The sequence below is a fragment of the Podarcis filfolensis genome (assembly GCF_964270895.1).
Source record: "Podarcis filfolensis genome assembly, chromosome: 12".
Taxonomy (NCBI): Eukaryota; Metazoa; Chordata; class Lepidosauria; order Squamata; family Lacertidae; genus Podarcis; species Podarcis filfolensis.
In genome coordinates this window covers 12,431,499-12,441,451 of record NC_139614.1, presented here as the reverse complement: position 1 = coordinate 12,441,451, position 9,953 = coordinate 12,431,499, and the positions used below count along the sequence as shown (strand labels likewise).

Here is a 9,953-nt window from a genome sequence, read left to right as displayed (position 1 = left end):
CCAGCCTGGGAGTTAAGAGCCCTTTATCTAGGGCCAAGACACTGGCACAGTAAAATAAGGTGCTCTTAGTGCTATTTTACTAGGAAAAGTGGTGCAGGGATTCACCATGAAGACTTCTTGGAATGGCAATGGCGCCCCCCTGAGAGGTGCCAGAACTGAGTTCCGGAGAGTTCCAGCTGAAAACAAGCCCTGGGTGTTCTTGTTATTAGATTAAAAAAATGTTATGGCTCCGCACAGCCACAAAGAGAGCTTAGTGTTGATGCTAGCTGCATGGCCTATGGTCCTTTCATCATTTCACAGATTTTGTTTCCCCCCACTTGCTCTCTTGGTGGGAGGATTGGCAAATACAAAATCTTATTACTTAAGTGCTTCCATTTATTCATTTCTTCAGAAAACAATTTCCCTCAGCGCCACAGCTGACAGTTCAGCAACCCCACGCTTCCTCGGGGCCCAGCAATGGCAATATATTTTAATTATTTTAAAATATTTATAGCTTCACTCCTATCTCCGAGCTCTCATTAACAGCGCTGGGAACCTCTTCCATTAGACGCTGTCATTATGCAGAGATTTATTTTTGTGTCATAGCCTGAACTTGTGTTTGAAAGCTAAGCTCTCTCCCCTCCACCTTGGCTCAGGCTTCAGAACGAATGGTTTCGTGGAAACTGCTCCTTCCGCCATTCCAGACCCTCCAAGTGTCCCTATTTTCCAGGGACGGTCCCAGATTTACAGAAGCCGCCCCAAATTTGATCCCAAAATGTCCCCATCAGAGAAATGTTGGAGGGTAGGCCATTCACAGTAAAGACCTGAGATCCGATCCTCCAAATGGCCTCACAGTAACAAACATAATTTAAATTTAGCTGTCCATTAAAACATATGTGTATATCCCATCCTGCTTCTGTGAGGCACGTTCTTCACACAATCTATTCTTCTACAATTCTCTCACAGGCCTGGTCAGTTACATTTGCTGCTTTTCAGAGAAACATCTGTCAGCTTTCATCTCGTTTCCCTCAAGCTTGCTACTGTTAATAATCTATCGCCTATTTATTATCAGCATTTGAATGTGCGGGTCTCCCGCTTGATTACGAATAAGGAAACAACGAAAAGGTGGGGGACATGACACTTTTGATCCTGAGGAGAAATTAACGTTAAGGGCAGACTTGTGACAGAAAGAAAAAGTAAGAGGGGGGAGATCAGAATTGTCCGTTGGGGTAAAATAACGCGGTAAAACAATCAAGCAGTATATAGATTTTAGGAAATAAATAAATCTCTCTGCAGACTCAAATTCTCTGGTGAGCATAGCTGAAACCTTCTTTCTGCTTCAGCCATTGGTAAGTGTCAAGGCTGTGTCACCTTCATATGACAGACATACATTACAACTGTGTTTTGTTTTTTTTAGTGTTAAAGTTGGGCCACTGGTTTAGATACAGTTTTCAGCAATTTAAAAGAGGGGAAAAAACATATTTAAATATATTTTAAAATGCCTATTTAAATTTGCATAGTGAGAGGAATGCTTTTTTAAAAAAAATTGCAGAGGGAAGGGACTGTGGGTAAAATTATATATATATATATATATATATATATATAAAATTTATATACCGCCCTACACCCGGAGGTCTCAGGGCGGTTCACAGAACAAAATCAAAATATAAAAGCCCAATATATACATGCAATAAAAATGCAAAAGTGACACAGGCTGGAAATACTTACTTCGCCAAACCTTTATTAGGCATTACAAATGTAGGCCATCATAAAACATCCATATATAAAATTGTAAAATATATACAGATAAACAGCCATGCAAAATATATAATGACAAGGATTTTCATTGGGATTTCTTCCGCTAAACAGTGCCATTCACCACTCTAAGGGATACTATTTACAAAAACCCAGCCACCCAGTTACATCAGATAGAATCTGATTACCGTATTTTTCGCCCTATAGGACGCACTTTTTCCCCTCCAAAAATGAAGGGGAAATGTGTGTGCGTCCTATGGGGCGAATGCAGGCTTTCGCTGAAGCCTGGACAGCGAGAGGGGTCGGTGCGCACCGACCCCTCTCGCTCTCCAGGCTTCAGGAGAGCCCCAGCGCCAGCCCCACAAGGTCGGGGGACAGCGGGGAGGTGGAACGCCGCCATCCCGCTGTCTCCCAATGTGGTTTGGAGGCTGACGGCGGGGAGACGCGTGCTTCTCCCCGCCGCCAGCCCCGCCAGCTCCGGGGACAGCGGGGAGGCGCAGCGCGTCTTCCCGCTGTCCCCGGACCTGGTCTGAAGGCGGGTGGCGGGGAGAAGAGCGCTTCTCCCCGCAGCCAGCCCCGCAAGCTCCGAGGACAGCGGAGAGGCGCAGCGCGCCTTTCCGCTGTCCCTGGACCTGGTCTGAAGGCGGGCGGCGGGGAGAAGAGTGCTTCTCCCAGCTGCCGGCCCCACAAGTGCCTGGGGGGGAAATAAATTTTTTCCCCTTTATTTCCCCCCCAATAAACTTGGTGCGTCCTATGGGCCGGTGCATCCTATGGGGCGAAAAATACGGTATTTTCATTTTGCCATGATGTTAGACTACTCAAAAAAGGGGATAGTATGCGTTTGCGTAGCTGGTTGTACAATGGACAGTAGAAAAGAATACAGTGTCCAGCACATTCAAAGAACATGCGCAATGTCCATCTTTCTGGGGATGTTAAAATATCTGCCCTTGACAAAAGCTATTTAAATTAGAGAAATGCTTTTCAAAAATTTGCAGGGTGACATAGAAAAGGGACGGAATTGTGGGTAAAAACATGCAAAAGTAACACAGGCAGGAAATACATTTGCCCGTGTCACAGATATCACTGCTATAAGTAAATTCTCCATACTGCCTACTTGATATAAACCTTTCCCCAAACAGGTACCCTCCATTTGCTTTGGAGTCTAAATCCCAGCATCCCTGAACATTGGCCACGTTGCCTGGAGATAATATTTATAATAATTTATACTTTGCTCATCTGACTGGGTTGCCCCAGCCACTCTGGGCAACTTCCAACATATATAAAAACATAATAAAACATTAAGCATTTAAAAAAATCTTCTCTATACAGAGCTGCCTTCAGACGTCTTCTAAAGATTGTATAGTTACTTATCTCTTTGGCTTGGGCGTTGAATAACTCCATACCCTCTATATAAGGGTCTGGTGACTTCTGTTTCAGTGTATCTGAAGAAGTGTGCATGCACATGAAAGCTCATACCAATAACAAACATAGTTGGTCTCTAAGGTGCTACTGGAAGGAATTTTTTCATTTTGTTTTGACTACAGCAGACCAACACGGCTACCTACTTGTATCCATACCCTCTGACGTTTATCCAATGAAAATAGGGACGTCCTAGGGGAAAGCGGGACATTCTGGGATCAAATCAGAAACTGGGACAGTTTCTGTAAATCCGGGACTGTCCCTGTAAAATGGGGACACTTGGGAGGGTCAGGGACTACACCAGAGGTCGGCAACGTGCGGCCCATGGGCTGGATACGGCCCACGAAGATCGTTTTACTGGCCCATGAGCCACCCGCAAACCGAGCCGCCCGCTCGGCGAGTCCCCCGTGCGCTGTGCTAAACAGGCGCAACACACCAAGGGGACTCGCCGAGCGGCGCCGGAAATTGCGTCTGCTCATGCGCAGATACTGGAAATCGCTTCTGTGCATGTCCAGATGCTGAAAATCACTTCTGTGTTGGTGCGATTTTCGGCGTCAGGGCATGCGCAGAAGCAATTTCCGGCGCTGCGGACATGCGCAGACGTGATATCCAGCGTCGCTCTGAGTCGGTTCGCCCCACGGACGATCTCTGTGGGAGTGATCCAGCTGACCCCTGGACTACACACTGCTCTCAACACCCCTTGAGAGTCATTTGCTGGAATAGTAGAGTTAAGATCTTGGTGGATGCCAGTGATTTTGTCCTCAAAGTGCTTTGCAAACAAGTCACAGCCAGCTATTGCATGGACAGGCGGAGTCCCCCAACCCCTGGGCAGCCCTGTGTGGAATAACGACTCAAGACAAGGTACTATGGGATTAAAATTGGCCACAACTTTATTATGTTTCAGATGTGGGCAGACCTTGGCTCAGGCATTGGGCGTTTATCTTTCCCAGTCCCCCGCCGCGGATCTGGGTAACATCAGGGTTATCCAGAGTGTGTGTGGGGATGGGCTGGCTCTGGGGAACATATGTTCAAGCAGAGAGCGCCTGCCCCCGTTACGCCGCCATCGCAGGGCAATGACAACCTCTAGGCGTACGGCCAAAGCCTCCCCTCAAAACAACCCCTTTAACGGAGAACCCTGGTATCGCCGCCACAAGGAGAAGGGGTTGTGTGGGTCACTGTTACACACCCACCCCCATTTAGGGAAAACAGACTAAAGGATTCCGCCCAAGGCCTGATACCGCCAAAGTTGTGACATTTTGCTACGGGAAAGGCAAACCTGCCAGTGCAGGGGAATTCCTTTCCGGCCCTTGAACAGTGACCCTGACATAGCAGCGTCCGTGTACCTGTGGAGAAAAGGTTAACCTGCAAAAGAAATCTTAACTGAGGGTGGGTAGGGTGGGAGAAGCTCTGGAGCCAACTGACGATTCCCAGGTAAGATCCTCCCCCTATTGTGTGGGCAGGGTGGTCCCTCCCCCTACCTGGCCTGATTACCTTGGCAACGCCTCCCCAGGCGGGATTGGGCAACTGGCTGAGGTAGGCAGAGACCTCCAGGTATCCCACCTGGGGGGAGGCGAAGCCAAGCCTGTGCTAATGGTGCCACATAGGGTCCCAGGGGCTGTGTGCAACCGCGCAAAGGGCACCCCCCCCCCGTTTGATGTGGGGAGTGGTCATTGTCAGTTCTGCCATCTCCTTTGGGCCGCCAGACTGTAAGAGGCCCCACACTACCCAGAAAAGCTCTTCTGGATGGCACAACAAGGATGCAACGGAGGCAGCGAAGTATGCTTTCTTTGCTGCCTTCACCGCCACTAGGTAGGCTTGATGATGAGCCCTCACCAGCGTTCAATTGCATTCGACTGAAGCTTCCTTTTCATATTTTAAAAAACCCTGGAATAATTGTTCAGTCCTAAGGGAGAAGAACGTAATAAGCCTTGCTGCCTGTCCCCGCTCACTTTTTAAACTAGATAATTGCTTTCTTATGCTACTGTCGGGGCTGGTATGACTTAACTATTTAGATAAGGAGCTCGCGGACTGAAAAGGAAAAAAAGAGAAGCCGTCATTTGGCTCTACAAGTTATTGCCTCTGCTGATTAGTTGTAATGATGGAAACCTCCGACATTTGCATAACAAGAGGAAGCTGGCAGTGTTGGGAAGCAGCAGAGAGACTACCTGACTACCTGAACAAATGCTTTGGGGCCAGGCCTGCCACAAAAAAGCAACATGGTTTGTTTTTCTAATTATAATTTTCCTGTAGCTATTTTCACAGAGTTCTGGTACATTTCAGATCAGGGGGTGCGTATGTATGTATGTATGTCACAGAGTACTTCCTTCTTGTGACCTTGAGAAATGGTGCAGTTAGAAGCTGCCTAATTCTGAGCCAAATCACAGGTCCATCTTAGTACTTAGTACTTGGCTTAGTACTGCTTTCACGGACTGGCAGCTCTTCTCCAGGGTTTCAGGAAAATGTCTCCCCTCCCAGCCCTGCATGGAGAAGCTGGGGGTTGGAACTGGGACATTTTACATGCAGAGCATGCTCTACCAACTGAGCTAGCCTACAGCCCTTCAAAAATAAATCTGACACATGATTTGGGGAAAATGTAAAGTCCTTAATTGCATGATCTACATTGTCTGAATCATGACCATAGTCATGAATAAACCTCTATCAAATGAAAGGTTAACTATGGTTATATTCTCGAGACTTAAATTAGCTTTGTTTTTAGATTCGCCCCTAAAAGGGATGCAAAACCCAGATAAGCTGCAATTTACATCCAGTCTTATCTTTCCAGATTCTCACCTGTGCTTACAGCAAAGGGAGAGAACTTGCTGTTGGACTCCAATGTCCATCAACCCCAGTCTGCATGGTCAATGGTCAGGGATGATGGGAATATTGGTTGAGCAAGATCTAGTGGGCCACAGGTTCTCCATCTCAGATTTACTGCATTCATAAGCAATTCAACAAAAACATGAATTAGGTGTTGAAATTCATCTTTTAGCATCATGTATGAAAAGGGACGTGGGTGGCGCTGTGGGTTAAACCACAGAGTCTAGGACTTTCCGATCAGAAGGTCGGCGGTTCGAATCCTCGCAACGGGGTGAGCTCCCATTGCTTGGCCCCTGCTCCTGCCAACCTAGCAGTTCGAAAGCATGTCGAAGTGCAAGTAGATAAATAGGTATCGCTCCAGTGGGAAGATAAACGGCGTTTCCGGGCGCTGCTCTGGTTCGCCAGAAGCGGCTTAGTCATGTTGGCCACATGACCCGGAAACTGTACGCCGGCTCCCTCGGCCAGTAAAGCGAGATGAGCACCGCAACCCCAGAGTCGGTCACGACTGGACCTAATGGTCAGGGGTCCCTTTACCTTTACCTTTATGAAAATGCCCACATAGTCACCAGAATGCTTCTTGCTGAGATAACTGCCCTTCCAAACGAAGATCTGCTTCTCAAGTTACTGGTGGTGGTGGTGAGATTATTAGCAATTGAGATTGGGGAGGGTTGCTATAAATGAAATGGCAAAAGCCAGTCTCAGGTGTTAGAGGTGGAAGAGGGGCAGAGCAAGAATGAAAGCTGAGGCTGTGATATTGCGCCTTCCTCATTGCAGTTCCACCCCCAGTGTGGCAGGATGCAATCACATTATGCAGTGTGAGCAGGATTTCTGCCAATGCACACCTTCATACAGTGAGTGGAGCTATAGCTATGGCCTTCCTGACTTGGCATCATCTGTTATGTTGTAAAATCTTGCTCATCATTTTGTGGGTGGAATGTGGGTGGCTGAGGAACAATGGAAAGGACTGCTAATGCTTACAGCTTGCTCAGTTATTTGTACCGCATGAGTGAACCAAACACCAGCACAGTGAGTTCAAGGTCTTACTGCAATGCCATATCCCATTTCATAACTGATACAAGATGGTTTGAATTACTGTCTAAACGCTAGCATTTCCACAAGGTATGTATTTCAGCAAGTTTCCATTTCATCTGGATGTGTAAGAGTTGGCTTAGTGTCCCATCAATTAAGAATGTCCTTCCTATTTTAATACGTCTACCACAAGCTCTTTGACATGGTGCTCAAGAAAATTTATTAGGCCTTTCTGTTTTAGCAAGTACTTCTTTAAGTTAATTGTGCTGCCATAGAGTTGCTAGATAGCTCCGAGTTTAAGGGAGATAATATATTTTAAACCAGAGATAAGAACCTGTTTCTCTCCAGATGTTGTTAGACTCTAATTCCCATCAGCTGTAGCTCATTGACATGTCCAGTGGTCAAGGATTATGGGCACTGTAGTCCAACAAAATCTGGCAGCCAAGGCCTCCCATCCCTGTTTAAAAACATTGCCTCCTATTCTAGAATATTGCAGAATACCACAGTTCCACTGATTCTCCTTGTGGCTTCACATTTTAGAGTCCCATGGCTCCATACAGGACAGTGCATTCATCCTTTTGGTGTACTGATGCTTATGAAAGCTGTTCACCTGTCTAGGTAAAGTAGTAGGGGGAAAGAGCAGAGGGGGCTGGGAAGGGGACAAGATGGATCCATTTTGGTTTGGCCCCAACTCTGGAGGGATCTTTCTTTAATGGATCTAGGGACACTCAAATTCAGTGTCTGAACTCCGCCATTTTTGGGTCTCACACCCTTCAACTGGTGGATGCTGACAGGGATTGTGAGAAAGGTGTCAGGTTGCTGACTTGGCTTCCTCTTTCAAGTGATGTTAATCTTGTGGAGCAAGAAACACATAGAGACAGGCTCAAGTGTGTTCAAAAACTCCTTTGTATATTCCAAATCTGGACGGGAAATCATTGCCGCACACTTGAAACGGTCCAGTCTAAATTTTTAAGACAGATTCTAGCCGTTCCACCATGCGTACCAAATGCGGCCCTACGGCTGGAGACTGGCCTCCTCTCCGTCGAAACCCGGACCTGGCTAAGAACATTCAACTATTGGCTTCGCTTAAACTTAAACCCATCTGGACTACTATCTCTAGTAGCACAAGATGCTCATAGAAGTCGGTGGTCCAAAGTAGTGCATCAAAAACTACTTACATGTGGCCTCCAAGCACAGCATCTCCTGAAAATGGGTCTACCCAAGGCAAAAACCGTTATTGACCAGCGCATGAAGGATATTGAGCAACAGAATAATCTGGCCTATATTAAGAAATTTAGTGCTTGGTACGCTTATCTGCCCCCCTCCCACTTTGATTTGCGGGCACCTTATTTGTCTACCTTAAGTATTCCAAAACTTAGGCGGGCCTTTACACTGGCCAGACTAAATATGTTACCATCAGCTGTTCTTGAAGGTAGATATCAAAAAATTTCATTCGAGAACCGGCTCTGCCCCTGTGGAGCTGGTTACGTAGAGACTGTGTCACACGTTCTCTTGTCCTGCTCCCTATATAAAGATCTCAGGGACGAGGCCATCACGCCGCTACTATCTGCCATCCCGGGCCGCTCTTGTGAAGCCAAATTGTTCTCACTCCTAGCCGACCAGAACAGCTCGACAACAGAGAAGGTTGCCAAATTTATCGAGAGAGCAATGAGACTGAGAGCTGCTATCTGAATGACATCAGTGCCGTCACCTGGATTCCTCGCCTAGGATCTTATTATTATTATCATTACCTCTGCCAAGTTTTAAGTACTGAGATTATTTTATGATAACTATTTCCGTAATGTATTTTTGTTTTTGTCTGTCCTTTGATGCTATGGCCTGTTGGCTATGCAAATAGAGTCTATTCATTCATTCCTTTGTATATTGTATCAGAAACTGCTCATGAATATTCGTTCAGAAGGCCTGCAAAAAGAAAACAGCCATTCCAATCAATTGCCCTGTTCCATCACTTCAAACCTTAGGAATGTTGGAGGAATTCATGTGATATGTTTTTTTTTTGTTTGTTTTTTAAGCGAATGAATCCGATTTGCACTCCCCAGACTAATAACACAGATCGGAACACAGTTATCCTTCAGGTTTCTTTGCACTTCTTCAGATTTTGAGCTTCAGGTATTGGCTCAAAGAATGTACCAAAACATTGATGAAAATCCATGTTTTTGTGTCATACGCATGCAGGAATGCGTAATTTGGGAGAAAATGGTTTTTTAAAGGCATTTTCCATTGGGAAAATGTTCAAAATAAAGCAAATTCCCATTCTTTTTTAAAAAGAAAAAATACAGATTGATGCAGAATTGGATGGGATTGACTTGTGACTGAAGACCTGTGAAAGTGGTATGGACCATAAATAGACCGATCTGTCCATCCCTATGAGACCCAACCTAATATGACCAAAGACTATACCAGAATTATATTTATAAATGAGTATATATGATGTATTATGATAAAGATTAGGTTGTACAATGGATTTGACTGAAGCAAGCTGATTCAAGTGGGTTTGAGCTTTGACGGAGTTGGGTACAGACAGTACTGAATTGTCTGGGTGGGACTACAGTCCCCAGCAAGATGCTCCTTCGTAAGTACTCACCCCACAGGGAAGGCGCTTGCAAAGCAGCACCCTGCAGGATTGAACCCTCCTGCTCTGTGGTCAGGAAAGGACATGAGCATTTCCTTCTCCTGTCGCCCGCACAACTTTGCATTTAATTATCGTTTAAAAAACCATAATTCTATCCATTTTCTAATTGGACATTAGAACCGTCCCATAGTCCTATTATTAATTTAGTAATTAAATTTATGTGGCACCCTTCATCTGAAGATCACAGGTAGGTTCACAACAGAAAAATGCAAAATGAGAACACAAAACACACAATAAAATGAAAATGAAAACAAATTAATAACCCCGTCCCCACAAGCACATTTAAAAAGCCATAGAATGT

General features: G+C 45.7%; 1 long non-coding RNA gene across 1 annotated transcript; it reads left to right on the top strand.

Annotated features, from left to right (window-relative positions):
• Positions 1-293: 293 nt before the first annotated feature.
• On the top strand, positions 294-9,522 carry LOC310745636. Its single transcript, XR_014540258.1, has 3 exons — positions 294-1,104; positions 1,276-1,328; positions 9,289-9,522. It is a non-coding gene; the product is annotated as an uncharacterized lncRNA (long non-coding RNA).
• The last annotated feature ends 431 nt before the right edge of the window (positions 9,523-9,953 follow it).